The sequence below is a fragment of the Lithobates pipiens genome, unplaced genomic scaffold (assembly GCF_037356315.1).
Source record: "Lithobates pipiens isolate NorthernLeopardFrog02 unplaced genomic scaffold, aLitPip1_a1.2 Scaffold_19, whole genome shotgun sequence".
Classification (NCBI taxonomy): domain Eukaryota; kingdom Metazoa; phylum Chordata; class Amphibia; order Anura; family Ranidae; genus Lithobates; species Lithobates pipiens.
This window is the reverse complement of record NW_027507764.1, coordinates 465,156,059-465,173,718: the sequence shown is the minus strand read 5'-3', so window position 1 is coordinate 465,173,718 and position 17,660 is coordinate 465,156,059.

Here is a 17,660-nt window from a genome sequence, read left to right as displayed (position 1 = left end):
GCAGCATTCTTGGAGAGCCTGCAGGGCTGGTGAAACTTCATCCCAATTTGCCTCCAACTCCTTCACTCTGCCCCCAATGTGTGCAGTGTCTGCTTGCAGCGCTTCAATGTCCTGCCTTAAGGCTTTCTCCATCCTGGTAGCAAAAGTCTGCTTTTGTGGGGAGGGCCAGAATGTGAGCCCTGAGATCTGCATCTCCCATTGCTTCACCCAATATTGTGGGGGCCATGAAGCCGGCTGGGGAGGCAGGAGGAGGGAGTGAGGGAGAAGGTGGCTGCGGTGAGGGGATAGGGGAGGCCGCGTGTGCGGCGCAGCTTCGGTCAGCAAAGTAAAGATTCAGCAATCCGGATCGTTGTCAGGACGTCCGTTGGGGAGCGGGGACATCCGCCGCTTAGGAGGCATAATTGGGGCCAAGACTCCCCCTGGAAATGCTGCTGTGGATGCTATTAGGCTGGCGGGCTCCTCAGCCACACGTCCTCACACGTTCATGCCGCGGCCACGCCCCCTGATGGAGTTATTTTAAACAAAATTTCAAAGGCTTTTTTTTTTTACTAGTGATACCAGGAATAATATTATTATGCTTGTTTTTTTTTCTATTTGGGCAAGTTACCACAACACCATTATCCCGTAGTTTTTAAGATCAAAGATACAACTATGTTGTTGTCCCTTGTCAATTTTACATTGTATTTTTTTAAATGTAACTGCCTTCTCCCAAACTGTCATTTGAAGTAAAACACATAGCCAAGTATTATTCTACACATTTTTTTAATGTGCATTAAAAAAAGAAAACAAATACAATTAGACATGCTATCTGCCAATAGAACTTAACCAAAAAGTACATTCTATGCATCCAAAAATATAGAAAATATACCAAATCCAATCATTATTCAACCAAAAAATAAAATAAAAGCCTCATGCCAGTGGCGGCTGGTGAAGTTTTTGGATGGGGGGGCGCCAGACCCCGCCCATCATGACCCCGCCCACCATTTTGGCCCCTCCCACTTCTCATAAAACACGCCCCTTATGTAATCGGAAAAAAAATTTGACGTGGGTTCCCCCTCCGAGAGCATACCAGGCCCTTAGGTCTGGTATGGATTCCAAGGGGAACCCCCTACGCCGAAAAAACGGCGTGGGGTTCCCCCCCAGATCCACACCAGACCCTTATCCGAGCACGCTACCCGGCCGGCCAGGAAAGGGGGTGGGGACGAGCGGGCGGCCCCCCCCCTCCTGAGCCGTACCAGGCCGCGTGCCCTCAACATGGGGGGGGTGCCTTGGGGGAGGGGGGCGTGCCGCCCCCCCACCCCAAAGCACCTTGTCCCCATGTTGATGAGGACAAGGGCCTCTTCCCGACAACCCTGGCCGTTGGTTGTCGGGGTCTGCGGGCGGGGGGCTTATCGGAATCCGGGAGCCCCCTTTAATAAGGGGGCCCCCGGATACTGGCCCCCCACCCTATGTGAATGAGTATGGGGTACAATGTACCCCTACCCATTCACCTGTGAAAAAAAGTACAAAAAAAAACACAACACAGGGTTAAAATATTTTATTGCACAGCTCCGGGGGTCTTCCGTCTTCGGGGGTCTTCTCGCCGGACTCCTCCGCTATCTTCTTGTAGCTCTTTTACTAGCGGAGGAGCCCGGCTTTCTTCCTCGCCGCCGGCCTCTTCTCCCGACTTCGGGGGTCTTGTCCCCCTCTTCGGTTCTTCTGCCGGGCCACCGCGCCTTCTTATAGCTCTTTTACAGGTGGTGGCCCGGTCTTCTGCTGCCGCCGCCGCCGCCCGTTCTTCTTCTTCTTCTTCTTCTTCTTCTTCTTCTCCTTCTTCTCCAGGAGATGTTGCCTCGACGATCTCCCTGGCCGGAATGCCAGGGACGCGCTGTGCTGCCACTTATATAGGGACAATGGGGCGGTGTCACATGGGTTGATGTCACATGGGTTGGTCACATGGGTTGATGTCACATGGCGACTGTGACATCAACCCATGTGACCAACCCATGTGACATCAACCCATGTGACACCGCCCCATTGTCCCTATATAAGTGGCAGCACAGCGCGTCCCTGGCATTCCGGCCAGGGAGATCGTCGAGGCAACATCTCCTGGAGCAGAAGGAGAAGAAGAAGAAGAAGAAGAAGAAGAAGAAGAAGAAGAAGAAGAAGAACGGGCGGCGGCGGCGGCGGCAGCAGAAGACCGGGCCACCGCCTGTAAAAGAGCTATAAGAAGGCGCGGTGGCCCGGCAGAAGAACCGAAGAGGGGGACAAGACCCCCGAAGTCGGGAGAAGAGGCCGGCAGCGAGGAAGAAAGCCGGACTCCTCCGCTAGTAAAAGAGCTACAAGAAGATAGCGGAGGAGTCCGGCGAGAAGACCCCCGAAGACGGAAGACCCCCGGAGCTGTGCAATAAAATATTTTAACCCTGTGTTGTGTTTTTTTTTTGTACTTTTTTTCACAGGTGAATGGGTAGGGGTACATTGTACCCCATACTCATTCACATAGGGTGGGGGGCCGGTATCCGGGGGCCCCCTTATTAAAGGGGGCTCCCGGATTCCGATAAGCCCCCCGCCCGCAGACCCCGACAACCAACGGCCAGGGTTGTCGGGAAGAGGCCCTTGTCCTCATCAACATGGGGACAAGGTGCTTTGGGGTGGGGGGGCCGCACGCCCCCCCTCCCCCAAGGCACCCCCCCATGTTGAGGGCACGCGGCCTGGTACGGCTCAGGAGGGGGGGGGGGGCGCCCGCTCGTCCCCACCCCCTTTCCTGGCCGGCCGGGTAGCGTGCTCGGATAAGGGTCTGGTGTGGATCTGGGGGGGAACCCCACGCCGTTTTTTCGGCGTAGGGGGTTCCCCTTGGAATCCATACCAGACCTAAGGGCCTGGTATGCTCTCGGAGGGGGAACCCACGTCAAATTTTTTTTCAGAAATTTGGCGTGGAGTTCCCCCTTCAGAGCTCATTCTCTGATTGGCCACGGCAAAAGTCGCCTGGCCTGGGGAAACCTTTCTGGCTGTGAAAGCTTTTTGCATTCATTCAGCTAAATGCACGAACATTCTCCACAAAGTAGAGGCTAGAAAGCCTTTATGCGGTGACTCACCTCTCACTGTCTGGCAGCTCCGCTCGGGCTAAGGAACGGAGCTGCCTACGTCACTTCCGGGTTTCGTGAAGCAGCCGAAAGCCGGAAGTGACTGCCTGTCTAAGAGTGACAATGCTCCCGCCCGTAGAATCACAGTGATTTTACGGGCGGAAGCTAGTCGGCGTTCTGCTGTGCGCCGCAAGGCGGGTTTTTAACCCGCAAATGAAGCGCCATGAATGCAATCTTGTGATTGCATGGACGTGGCGCTTCTCATAGTGCACTGTGACCGGCGCCACAGTACACTATGTTAAATGACTTTTTTTTTTTTTTTTTTTAAATGTCTTAAAGGGCCCGTTTTTTTTTTTACTTTTTTTTTACTTTTTTTTTTTTTTACACCTAGGGAGAGGGGGGGCGGCGCCCGGGCGCCCCCTATGGGCGGGCCGCCACTGCCTCATGCATGTGTCCTGCTTCTTAATATAGGGGGGTCAACAATGCCAAGAGTTGGTGAAAGCAGGGGCTCGTCATCCAGACATAATTCCAAAAAACATCTGGATTATTTTCCTGGAGCTCCCGCAGCAAAGGCATATGACATAATTGGTCACGATTAATAAATCAAACAATTTTTGGTCCAAGAACTCCTCCTCCTCCTGTTCCTGGACTGGACTTGGGTCAAAGCAATAACTCCAAGGCCAATAATAAATAACACGTTATCTCCTCCGATTCTGCAACATGGCTGGTAGACGAACGGCCTTTCAGAAATGAACTGAAAAGCACGAACTGAAAAGCGTGAAATGAAAAGTGCGAAATGAAAAGCACAAATCAACACTCACCAAACTTCTACTAACACGAAATTAGCAGAAGGAGCCCAAAGGGTGGCATTAAAGAGCTGAAAAACAATGTAGTACGTCACTACGTTCATATTTGTTGGCCAACAATTTCTTGCCCTTTGTATGCAAGACAGGTTTGGGCCAACGCCCTTCGGACAAAAGTCCATGGTTTTGTTGGCCAATAATCTGATCATGTGTACATGGCTTTAGACTTTCAATAAAGTCCAAGCTCAGATGAATTTTCTGCACTTTTCTGCAAATCGCCATATAACCTTCTGTAGTAGGTGACGCTTGACATGCTGGCACAAGTTTTAGTGCAGAGCCCCACTAGCATGAATATACATCCTGCAGCAGTCATTTCAGTGCAGAGCATAAGTACATATCTTTCAGCCATCTTCCTATTTACTTCCTCCTTGGGAGCACCACAGAACTGGGACCACTTCCCAGTGTATACTAAGCTCCTCAGCTTTAGGATATCCTTCATTATGCCACAGGACACGCACGTGAGGTTCAGGGGTGGCAGGGTCCTCCTTTTAGTATACAAGGCTCTTAGAAATGTACCTTCTATGGCTTTGCCCAGACAGAAACGCTCACTGATGACACCCCCCCCCCCCCAGGATTTAGCAACTATGCACATAAGTGGTCACAGGCCCCCAAGGCCAAACACAATCCAATGCGGGTCCTACAGAAGAAGGTCAGGGGTAGACAGTCCTCACGTGATCTGTACCACCTCACCCGGGAGATTCAGCTCTGCATAGGGCCCTTTAGGTAAGCTCCCCTACCACAACTGGCACTCACTTCACCTATTACATCACAATACAAGGGGTTTCTCTAAAAGGGAAACTAACACCTGCTTATAATCTTCCCCTTATCATGCCAAAATTGCAACAGAGCCATCTAGTGGCTGGGAAGCTTACTGCACCTGCCTACAAGTGTATGGTTTGTATGACCTCATTGGTGGCATTGAAGGTGAAGGGTGCTGCATTTGCAGAAGGGTAGATCTCACAGGCGGTGTGCTTAGCATGGTTTAGTCTAGATCTCACAGATGTAGACTAAATAGTGTGGATACTAGGGAGTATTGATGAGCTTGGGCATGTTTGGATCCTAGTCCGAACCCACCAGAAAGCTCCCACTGTACTGGGCCAATCATAAGCAGCCAAGGCATTCCCCGCCCAGCAGCTACATATAGATTTCAATTGTGCAGCACTACCACTGTAGTTTGCCCAGATTCTTTTCCCAGTAGTTTCCTTGCAGCACAACACACTTTTCAATCACTCTTCAGGCTCATTAAACAGTCCAGGAGTATGTTTTTCGATGCTTTATTGTAGAACTTGGATAGGTAGTGAATAATGGTAGGATACTCCAGTAACCCTTAGTAACCCAACAATTTGAGGACACTGAACTTTTTTTTGCAGAATTATGAGCCAAGCCCTTGTAGTCAAGTGTGGACTGGGCTTTAACCACTTGAAGAAATTATTTATAACCCCCAAACATTATAAATTTTTTCGCAGAGACGGTAGGGAAAAAAATGGCGGTCATTGCAATTTTTGATGTCACACACAAACGCAATTCTTTGTGGAAAAATGGCGACAGACACGGTACTTAAAAATCTTCATAGGGCAATACATTAAATGTCTTTACAGAGCAGGTCTAGAACTAGAGTTATTGCTCTCAATCTAATGTTTGCGGTGATACCTCACATATGTGGTACGATCATCGTTTACATATGTGTGTGTGACTTATGTATGCATTCGCTTCTGCGCGTGACCACGGAGGGTGTATTTTTACACTGTTCCTTTAATTTTTTTTATCACTTGTATTTCTATTATAAGGGATGTTTAGAAATAAGGATGACAGGTTTCACCCAACATCAAGAGTGACTTCATGATGTTGCTCCAGTTCTCCAAGGCCATAGAGGTGATCAAAGATGATCTAGTCTTTGATTGTCTCTGGGACCATCTGGCCACACTGTCGGATCATTTCTCAGGCAAGCTGGTGCCCCGTACCGCCACTTCTGAAAGAGTTTCTGCTGCTCATGAGCCGCTTGGATCGCTTTTATGAGAAAGCCAGCCGCCAGCTCAAAAAAAGTACCTCAAGCTATCACCCATAACCCCGGTAAACCACGTTTGCGGTCTTGAAGTTGTTAAAGTAGCAACTTGAGGAGATTTATCTTTCTCTATTGAAAGTCCAAGCAAAGTCCTTTCACTGAGAATTAAATAGACTGAGCTCTTCCGGACACTGGACACAATGTCCCCTTTAAACCCACTGACTCTAGCACATGAGGGATGGCCTCAGTCAACACACAGTCACTAGGATCTCTCTCACCAGTCTGTACTCACAAATGTTCTTGAAAATATTGGTTACCTCCTTCCAAAATCCTTACGACACTTCCACCCAGTGGTACCAAACTAGATCCTCAGAGACCAGGCTGCCCTCAGTCCCTGTCACGACCACTCTGACGTTTCGGCCAAACACAGGAGTCTTACCCGTCGGAACCCGTCGTGGAGAGTCCGTCGTTCCCCTTGGACGCGCGCTAAAGCGAACGAACGCTTTCGCGTCGACGCGAACGCGCACACACACGCACGCAGGTCACGAACGGGTGCACGTGTACGTGCAAGGGCGCGCTGACCCGTCGTACGTCCGTTTGGCTCCCTCCTACCCGTGCTGTCCAGTCTACAGCGTGTCCGTGATCTTGCTTCCAGTATCTGTACCCGTTACCTTGGTTCCTGATATCCGGCTTGTTCCTTGACCCTGATCCGTTGCTGCCTGCCTACGACCTCTGCTTGTCTGACCACGTCTCTGCCTCATCCTCTGTACCTTGCTGACCGATTCCTGCTGACCCGGCCTGTACCCGACTCCGCTGTTCCTGTTACCTGTCTGAGTTCCTGTGTTACCGGACGTCTGCTCTCCAGCCAGTCTCCGCACTTGTGCCTGCCCGCTACAGCCAAGCACCTCCTGCTCTGCCAACTTGCTGTCGGTGCCCAGCTGATTCTCCGGACCAGTACTACCTGCCAGGCACTTGTGCCCCCTGAGCTATTGAATACCTGTCTCCACCTCCAGGGGTTCTTTAACCAGGGGATACGAGGGGCCGCTCCCTGCATTCCAGGCTCAACTACTAGGTACGTGACAGTACTGGACAGCCATGTCCGAGCCTGCGCAGGGAGCCTCCCCCATGGACGAGCTCTGCCACCATCTGGCCGGTCTTACCCAGGCAGTTAAGAACCTTCAAGAGGGCTACGGTAGACTGGAGGAACAAATCCAGGCACTATCCGCCTCTGCACCAGTGGCTCCTGGGGTCCATGCCCCACCGTCAGTCGTGATGCTCCCACCTGAGCCCAGGGTCCCAACTCCGGAACGATTCGCAGGAGACCGGAGCAAGTTCAGGGCGTTCCGCAACTCTTGCGAACTCTATTTCGCCCTACAACCCAGAACATTCTCTCTTGAAGCGACGAAAATGGGATTTGTCATCTCCCTGCTAAGCAACGAACCCCAGGCCTGGGCACACCGTCTGTTGGAACGGAAGGACTCATCTTTAGACTCCATGGACATCTTCTTCCAGGCAATGTCCAGGCTCTATGAGGACCCCCAGTTAGCCGCAACTGCAGAAGCAGCCCTACATGCCCTGCAACAAGGTCGCAGACCTGTGGAGGACTACGTCTCAGAGTTCAGACGATGGAGTGCAGACACAGATTGGAACAACGCGGCCTTGCGGTACCAGTTCCGCACGGGTCTCTCCGAGGCTCTGAAGGACGAGCTGGCACGTGTGGGTGTTCCCGAGACCCTGGAGGCCCTGATAGACGCTTCTATCCAGATTGACAGGCGTTTGAGGGAGCGCCGCCAAGAACGATCTTCCGCAACTTCCCGTCCGATTTGGATGCTACCACGGGTGCCTAGTCACCCAACTCCGCCTGCTCCAGTCGCATCCACATTGGACACCCCGGAGCCCATGCAGCTGGGGCTACTCCGCCCATCTTTGACTCCAGAAGAACGCCAGCGTCGTCGGGTCAACAATCTCTGCCTATACTGCGGAGAACCAGGGCACTTTGTTCGTTCCTGCCCAGCCAAGACGCGTAAGTGCCTCCTTGTCCCACCTGTTCCCTCACCTGTGTTGCCTGATAACATCTCCCATCTAGCTGTTCCTGTTCTCTTACAGCTTCCAGGAAGGACTGTCTCAACCCACGCGGTTATTGATTCCGGGGCATGCAGTGGCTTTGTAGATTCGTCCTTCGCCCGAAAGAACAGGATCCCTCTTAGACCAAGGGAGAAGGGGCTCTCGGTATACCTGGCCGACGGGTCTACCTTGGAATCAGGACCAGTAACCCAGGAGACCAGTCCTCTACCCGTTGTCATCGCCGGGACTCACCAAGAACTCCTTTGCCTAGATGTCATCCAGTCTCCTCTGTTCCCCATCATCCTAGGCATGCCCTGGTTGAAGGCACACAACCCACGCATTGATTGGGCCACCGGAGTAATTGAATTTTCCTCGGACTACTGCCACCGGCATTGTTGCCCGACCCCCAACGGGGACTCTTCCGTCCTTCTCTGTTTGGATTCTGATGAGGAAACCCGACAAGCCGTGCCTGAGCAATACTACGCTTTTCTGGACGTCTTCAGTAAGAAGGGAGCAGAAACTCTCCCGCCTCATAGGCCTTATGATTGCCCTATTGAACTGCTCCCGGGGGCGGAAATCCCCTTCGGAAGGATCTTCCCCCTATCCGAATCCGAGCTGAATACCCTAAAGACCTATTTGGACGATAATCTCGAAAAGGGGTTCATCCGACCTTCTACCTCTCCAGCCGGCGCTGGGATCTTCTTCGTGGAAAAGAAGGACCATTCTCTGCGCCCATGCGTGGATTATCGGGCGCTAAACAAGATCACCGTTAAAAATCGCTACCCTCTGCCATTAGTACCTGAACTTTTCCAGAGACTGGGTTCCGCTAAGCTTTTCACAAAACTGGATCTTCGGGGTGCCTACAACCTCGTCCGTATCAGAAAGGGCGACGAGTGGAAAACAGCCTTTCGTACCCGCTTCGGACACTACGAATACTTAGTGATGCCATTTGGGCTGTGTAACGCCCCGGCTACGTTCCAGCATTTTGTCAACGACATTTTTAGAGACTTTCTTGATTTGTTTGTGATTATTTACTTGGATGACATACTAATTTTTTCCTCCACTTTAGCCATCCACAGAGAACATGTCAAGAAGGTCCTGACCCGCCTCCGTTTCCACGGCCTGTACGCCAAGCCCGAAAAATGCGTTTTTGAAAAAGAGAGTATTCAGTTCCTCGGCCTGATTATCTCAGTTCGAGGGGTAGAGATGGATCCCCAGAAGATCTCTGCAATCCAGGACTGGCCTGCCCCCTCCGATAGGAAGGGAGTTCAGCGATTCGTGGGCTTCGCAAACTTTTATCGCAAGTTCATAAAAGGATTCTCCTCTATCATCGCCCCCATTACCGGGCTAACCAAGCAGGGCTCTAAGTTCCGCTGGACCCCTGAGGCACAAGAGGCCTTCAAGACCCTGAAGAAATTGTTCGTCTCTGCTTCAATCCTGAAGCACCCTGATCCCACTCTGCCGTATACCCTTGAAGTTGACGCTTCGGAAGTAGCAGTCGGAGCTATACTCTCCCAGAGACAGGGACCCAAGTCCTTACTTCACCCAGTCGCCTTTTTTTCCCGCAAATTAGCTGAAGCCGAAAGAAATTACGACAATGGTGATCGCGAGCTTTTAGCAATCAAGTCTGCACTTGAGGAGTGGCGCTATCTGCTAGAGGGGGCTATCCATCCAATTCTGGTCTACACGGACCACAAAAACTTAGAATACCTGAAGACAGCTAAAAGGTTGAAACCTCGTCAAGCCAGGTGGGCACTCTTTTTCTCGAGGTTCGTATTCCATATAACTTACCGTCCCGGATCCAAGAATACGAAGCCTGACGCGTTGTCTCGCATGTTTAGCCAGCCGGAAGATTCGTCTCCCATCGACACCATTCTCCCTGCTGGAAACTTTCTCTTACTCCAAGGAGATGTGATCTCTCAAGTCAAGCAAGCCTCCATGGGCGCCTTACCTCCACCCGGCATTCCGCTGTCTTCCAACGATGACCTTATGTGGCATGGGAACAGGATCTTTATCCCCCAGGCAGTTCGGACCCTGGTTCTGGCCTCCTGTCATGACCATCCCATGGCTGGCCACTTCGGAATATTCAAGACACTAGAATTGCTCAGGCGCAATTTCTGGTGGCCGCGGATGAAGGAAGACTGCAAGAGTTACATACAGGCCTGCACTACCTGCATTCGGAGTAAGGGCGACAAGTCTAGAGCCTGGGGCTTACTAAGACCACTACCTGTTCCTGATAGACCATGGAGAATGATCTCCATGGATTTTATTGTTGAACTTCCCCCTTCAGAGAACCATACAACGATCTTTGTCGTAGTCGATAGGCTCACTAAAATGGCTCATTTCTTGCCCATGAAGGGCACCCCCTCAGCCACGGAGACAGCTAACGCTTTCATAAAGGAAATAGTAAGACTTCATGGCATCCCCGCCAACATCACATCTGATAGGGGGGTGCAGTTTACCTCCAGATTCTGGAAGGCACTCTGTGGAACTCTGAAGATCGACCTCTGCATGTCCTCGGCCTACCACCCGCAGACCAACGGTCAGACCGAGAGGACGAATCAGACCTTAGAACAGTATCTTCGCTGCTTCTCGTCCTTCTCACAAGACGATTGGGTCTCCCTGCTACCCATGGCCGAGTTCGCCTATAATAACACAGCCCATTCAGCTACCAAGCAGTCTCCTTTCTATGCGAACTTCGGGTACCACCCGTTGTTTTTGTCTGGCAATCTTCCCGAATGTTCGGTACCAGCGGTTCAGAAGAGGCTTAATTTCTTTGAAGAGAATAATAAGCTCTTACAGGAAACCTTGGCTAGGTCGCAAGAACATAACAAGGAAGTCTTCGACAGAAGGAGAAGAGGGGAGCTGGACCTTAAGGCCGGGGATCGGGTCTGGTTGTCCACCGTAAACCTCAGACTATCCTGTCCCTCCAAGAAATTGGGCCCAAGATTCCTGGGTCCCTTTCCAGTCAAAAGGAAGCTAAATGACGTGGCTTTTGAGCTAGAACTCCCTGAGTCCTTCCGAATTCATCCGGTCTTCCACGTATCGCTTCTCAAGCCTGCAGTCAAGGACCCCTTCTCTGACAGGATTTCCCGTCCTCCGGAACCTGTGTTGGTCGATGGGGAGATGGAGTTCGAAATTGAGGCCATCCTGGACTGTAGGAAGAGAAGAAACCAGGTCCAATTCTTAGTCAAGTGGAAGGGGTACGGACCCGAAGAGAATTCCTGGGAGCCAGAGGCTAACATCCATGCCAAGAGACTCATCCGTGCCTTCAAGAATTCCCACCCGGACAAGTGGGCTCGGTTGGGCATCCGGGGGCTGCCCCTTGGGGGGGGGCAATGTCACGACCACTCTGACGTTTCGGCCAAACACAGGAGTCTTACCTGTCGGAACCCGTCGTGGAGAGTCTGTCGTTCCCCTTGGACGCGCGCTAAAGCGAACGAACGCTTTCGCGTCGACGCGAACGCGCACACACACGCACGCAGGTCACGAACGGGTGCACGTGTACGTGCAAGGGCGCGCTGACCCGTCGTACGTCCGTTTGGCGCCCTAAGGCCTTCTTTAGTCACTGGCTCCCTCCTACCCGTGCTGTCCAGTCTACAGCGTGTCCGTGATCTTGCTTCCAGTATCTGTACCCGTTACCTTGGTTCCTGATATCCGGCTTGTTCCTTGACCCTGATCCGTTGCTGCCTGCCTACGACCTCTGCTTGTCTGACCACGTCTCTGCCTCATCCTCTGTACCTTGCTGACCGATTCCTGCTGACCCGGCCTGTACCCGACTCCGCTGTTCCTGTTACCTGTCTGAGTTCCTGTGTTACCGGACGTCTGCTCTCCAGCCAGTCTCCGCACTTGTGCCTGCCTGCTACAGCCAAGCACCTCCTGCTCTGCCAACTTGCTGTCGGTGCCCAGCTGATTCTCCGGACCAGTACTACCTGCCAGGCACTTGTGCCCCCTGAGCTATTGAATACCTGTCTCCACCTCCAGGGGTTCTTTAACCAGGGGATACGAGGGGCCGCTCCCTGCATTCCAGGCTCAACTACTAGGTACGTGACAGTCCCACAGTATACACTCCTAGTCAATACTGCATTAACTGAAACATATAACACATAAAACACAGCCACGCTGATTACAATGAGTCATAACTAAATGTACCTTATCCTAACACCTATCTAGGAGGGTGCTACAATTCTATAAGTGCCATTGAAGGCCAGGGATGCCTTAGTAACAGATGATAGGCTTAGTACAGTGAGAACTTTTTAGCGGGATTACTTAATTGGGTTCAGACCAGTGGTGTACTTTGGTTTTGTGCTGCCCTAGGCAAGACTAAAATCGGCACCCCTTCATCTAAAGTTGCCCCACCCCTTCCTGTTTAAGACCCACCCCTTCATATGTAAACCACACCGCTTCCTCTTTAGGCTCCACTTCTTCCTATTGCTGCTTCACCTCAAGAGTTGGTCAGAGACTGCAAAAATGATACAGGGGATGGTCAGAGAGTGCGGACATGATACAGCAGAGGGTCAGAGACTGCAGACATTATACAGGAGAGGGTCAGAAACTGTGGACATATGGCCATCATAGTGAATAGAAAAGTCTCCAGCCATTCATTCACTGTAATCACAGTGGGGAACAGCTTAAGTTGTAAAACATGACAAGCAAGATTAGTTACAGCCTCTTCTGAGACATGACCGCCCCCCCCACCCGAGTACAGCCAAGGTGAGCTGAGCCCACCCCTTCCCGAACACAGCTGAGGTGAGCCAAGACTGCCCCCGCCTAAGCACAGCCGAGGCGAGCCGAGCCTGCCCCCTCATGAGCACAGCCGAGGCAAGCCGAACCTGCCCCCTCATGAGCACAGCCGAGGTGAGCCAAGCCTGCCCTCCCAAGCACAGCCAAGTTGAGCTGAGCCCACCCCCTCCTGAGCCCAGCCAAGGTGAGCCAAGACTGCCCCCTCATGAGCACAGCCGAGGTAAACCAAGACTGCCCCCGTCTGAGCAAAACCAAGGTGAGCCGAGCCCGCACCCTCATGAGCACAGCCGAGGTAAGCCGAGCCTGCCCCCTCATGAGCACAGCCAAGGTGAAGTGAGCCCGCCCCATCATGAGCACAGCTTGCCCTCTCCCGAGCACAGCCGAGCCCGCCCTCTCCCGAGCACCGTTGAGCCTGCCCTCTCCCGAGCACAGAGGAGGTGAGCCGAGCCCACCCTCTCCCGAGCACAGTCGAGGTGAGCCAGGACTGCCCCTGCCCGAGCACAGCCGAGGTGCACCTCTGCTAAAACCCAGCTAAATGGATACCGACCCCTCCTGAGCACAGTCCAGCTGGAACTGCCCCTGCCAGTCCGAAAAGTCCCTGCCCAGTCCGCCCCATAATTGTTCGTGCGGGGGGGGGGCGTCTTTTTGCCCCCCTCCCCAAAGTGCCGCCCTAGGCCTGGGCCTTGTTGGCCTAGGCTAATGACCCGTACACACTAGTGGAATTTCCTTTGGAAAAATCTTGGATGCTTTTCCGACGGAATTCCGCGCAAGCTTGGCTTGCATACACACAGTCACACAAAAGTTCTCAGAACTTTCGACAACCTAGAATGTGGTGACGTACAACACTACGACGAGATGAGAAAATTAAGTTCAATGCTTCCGAGAATGCATCGAATTGTTTCTGAGCATGGTTAGAAATTTTGCTTTTCGGGATTGCTACAGACGATCGGAATTTCCAATTGGAACTTTTTCCGACCGAAAAATATAGAACATGCTCTCAATCTTTTGCTGGTGGGAATTCCACTAGCAAAAGTCAGATGGAGCATACACACGGTCGCATTTTCCGACCAAAAACTCTCATCTGACTTTTTCTGGTGGAATTTCCGATCATGTAGGATCCAGACATGCCTAAGCTCATCGTTACTATGATGTGTGTGTTGGATTGCCAGGTTTACATGGATAATATGACATAAGCTGTGAAGAGCAGATCTCACTGGTGGTGTAATTATCCTGTGGACATAAAGGAGTTAATTTACTAAAACTGGAGATTGCAAAATCTGGTTCAGCTCTGCATAGAAACCAATCAGCTTCAGTGCCTCCCGGTCCTTTAACCGCTTCGTGCCCGCCCTATAGCCGAAAGACGGCTACAGAGCGGACGCTAACTGCCGGGAGGCCGTCCCTGGATGGCCTCCTGTTTACTTCCACAATGCGCGCTCCCACGAGCACGCATCGGGGAAGTTCTGTGCTGCCTGTGTCCCTCGGACACAGCCAGTCACAGATCGCTGTAAACGGCCAATCACAGCGGCCATTTACAGCGAGATCGGCCTATCCAATGAGAAATGATCTCATATATAAACATATGAGATCATCCCTCAGCGCCGCTCTCCCTCCTCACACAGAAAGCGTGTGAGAAGGGACAGATGAACGGCTGCAGCGGCCGTAAGTAAAACAAAAAAAAAGTAAAAAAAAGTGCCATCCGCCCCAGTGCCATCCTCCCCCAGTGCCATCCTCCCCAGTGCCATCCTTGCCCAGTGCCATCCTCTCCAGTGCTACCTGCCCCCAGTGCCACCTGTTAGTGCTATCTGTCCCCAGTGCCACCTGTTGTCAGTGCCATTTGTCCCCAGTGCCATCTGTCATCAGTGCCACGTATAAGTGCCATCTGTCATCAATGCCACGTGTCATCAATGCCACATAGTTCCCTCTGTCATCAGTGCCACATATTAGTGCCATCTGTCATCAGTGCCACGTATCAGTGCCATTTGTCATCAGTGCCACCTGTCAGTGTCACGTGCCATCTGTTGTCAGTGTCACGTGCCATCTGTTGTCAGTGTCACGTGCCATCTGTTGTCAGTGTCACGTGTCATCAATGCCACTTATCAGTGCCATCTGTCATCAGTATCACGCGTCATCGGTGCCACGTATTAGTGCCATCTGCCATCAGTGCCACGTATTAGTGCCACGTGTCATCAGTGCCACGTATTAGTGCCACTTGTCATCAGTGCCACGTATAAGTGCCATCTGTCATCAGTCCCACGTATAAGTGCCATCTGTCATCAGTCCCACGTATAAGTGCCATCTGTCATCAGTGCCATGTGTCATCAGTGCCACGTATAAGTGTCATCAGTGCCACGTATCAGTGCCATCTGTCATCAGTGTCACGTGTCATTGTCCTGGTGCTCCAGGGCCTTCAAAAGTGTAATAGGTAGTCAACAAGTTAGATGTGTAATTTATGCTCCTATAACACATGATGGCGCTCCCTGCATGTTGGGCCTCTCTATGTGGCCAGGCTGTGAAAAAGTCCCACACATGTGGTATTGTAATACTCAGGAGGAGTAGCAGAATTTTTTTGGGGGTGTCATTTGTGGTATACACATGCCATGTGAGAGAAATAACCTATTACAATGACAATTTTGTGGAAAAAAATTCAAAAAATAAAATATCTTAATTTTGCAAAGAATTGTGGGAAAAAAATGACAACATTAAAAACCTCACCATGCCTCTTACTAAATACCTTGGAATGTCTACTTTCCAAAAAGGGGTCATTTGGGGGGTATTTGTACTTTCCTGACTTGTTTCGGGTCGCAAGAAGTGAGATAGGCCACCAGTACATCAGGTGTGATCAATTTTGTATGATTCGCACCACAGCTTGTGGACTCTCTAACTTTCACGAAGACCAAATAATATCCACTAATTTGGGTTATTTTTACCAAAGACATGTAGCAGTATAAATTGTGGCCAAAAATTATGAATAAAAATTAATAATTTGCATAATTCTGTCACAGAAACAAAGAAATATGCGGTTTTTTTTCAAAATTTTCGGTCTTTTTTCATTTATAGCGCAAAAAATAAAAACCCCAGAGGTGATAAAATACCACCAAAAGAAAGCTCTATTTGTGGGGAAAAAAAGGACAAAAAATTCATTTGGGTACAGTGTTGCATGACTGAGTAATTGTCATTCAAAGTGTGAGAGCACCGAAAGCTGAAAATTGGTCTGGGCAGGAAGGGTGTTTAAGTGCCCAGTAAGCAAGTGGTTAAGGGGTTTAGGCTGTCGGGAGGTGGGGTTTATGATCATGTAAATACATAAAAATGCAGCGCTTATATTGATAAACTAAAATACACATAAAGTCCATTTCCCTTTGGAGAAACACGCCTTGATAGAATCAGCAGGGACAGAGATCCTAAGTAATAACGCCACCTCCTCTATCAACACACACAGCCTTTTACCGAATACGGTTGACCACCCTATTACGGAATGCCAAACACATGCATTAGTAATCTCCAGGCGGCTCCCCTTCCTCTGCTACCCCGTCAAGTATGGTTCCTTCCAAATCCTAAGGCTTGGTTCACACAGGGGCGGCGCGACTTGCAGCGCCGCGACCTGCACACGATCAGCGGCGACTTGCAAAACAACTTCTGTATAGAAGTCAATGCAAGTCGCCTGAAGTCGCCCCAAAAATAGTACAGGAACCTTTTCTCTAAGTCGGAGCGACTTGAGTCGCTCCTATTAGAACGGTTCCATAGTACAGAACGGAGCGCGACTTGTCAGGCGGCGAAATCGCCTGGACAAGTCGCCCCTGTGTGAACCGAGCCTAATGGTCACCCCTCGAGGTCCGCAATGTATATTTGCCTGGGTGGTCCTGAGACTCTACACATCTCAATCCAATGTAGCATACCTTGCAAGGTAGGGTGACCAGATGTCCCCGGTTTCAGGAGACAGTCCCCAGATTGAGGACTCTGTCCCCAGAACAAGTCTGTCCCCGGTTTTGTCCCTGGATTTGACTTCAACAGGAGCTGGGGCAATTTTCAGCCAGTCAGTGCAGAATAAAAAAAAAACAAATTCTGAATTACACACCCCCGCTCCTACTAGCTTAGGCAGGTGTATTTTTCCATTATCTGTGTCCCTTTCTGATGATGATGTGCTGGTCAGAGCGGATGGACTATTTCTTCAGTTTTCGGCACATGCCCATTCAGCTCCGCTCACATGTTATTCTGCCTTGGCTTAAATCCCAGCCAGCCGCCTACCTGCTTATCTCCTTGCCTTCCCCAGCAGAGTCATTTTACTCCACTCCCCACCCAGTAGTAGCCGGGGCCCAGAGAGTGAGACCTGAGAGGCTGTGAGGCCGGTGGAGGCGGCAATGGGTAGAGAGAGGCAGCTGAGCTCAGCTGACGATGTCCAGCAGCAGGAATAGAGGGGAAGCAGATCCAATCATGGGGCTGCCAGTGCCTTAAAGGCTTCAACACAGGTGTGCTTTGGGGGTGTCTGTGCATAGACTACATTGCACTGTGTCTGTCTCTCTGGCATAATGGATGGTATCAGAACTCACAGGCAGCAGCACTTATTGGTCAGAAGTTAACAAAATCAGCACCCAGCAGCCATGGTATGTGACACACTGTGACAGAGCCAGCCAGAGCCATGATAGAGTGACCGCTGCCTGTAAGTTATCATAATGCTGATGATCTTAGCCAGTTGCTGATTTACTGCTACAGGGCGGTCTTGCTGGGCAGTATCACATGTATACGTGTTCCTGCATTTCTGGGTATCAAAGACAATCAACGGATTTTGCGGACTTGTCTAGTGGTCTTCCTATGTAAACAAGGCAGTTTGCCAGTCTGTCAGTGTGGAAGACATTGATCCTGTGTTCCTGCAAAGCAAGTACAGGGATCTATGTCTTCCCTTAGTAAAAGCACCTCCCCCACACCTTCCCC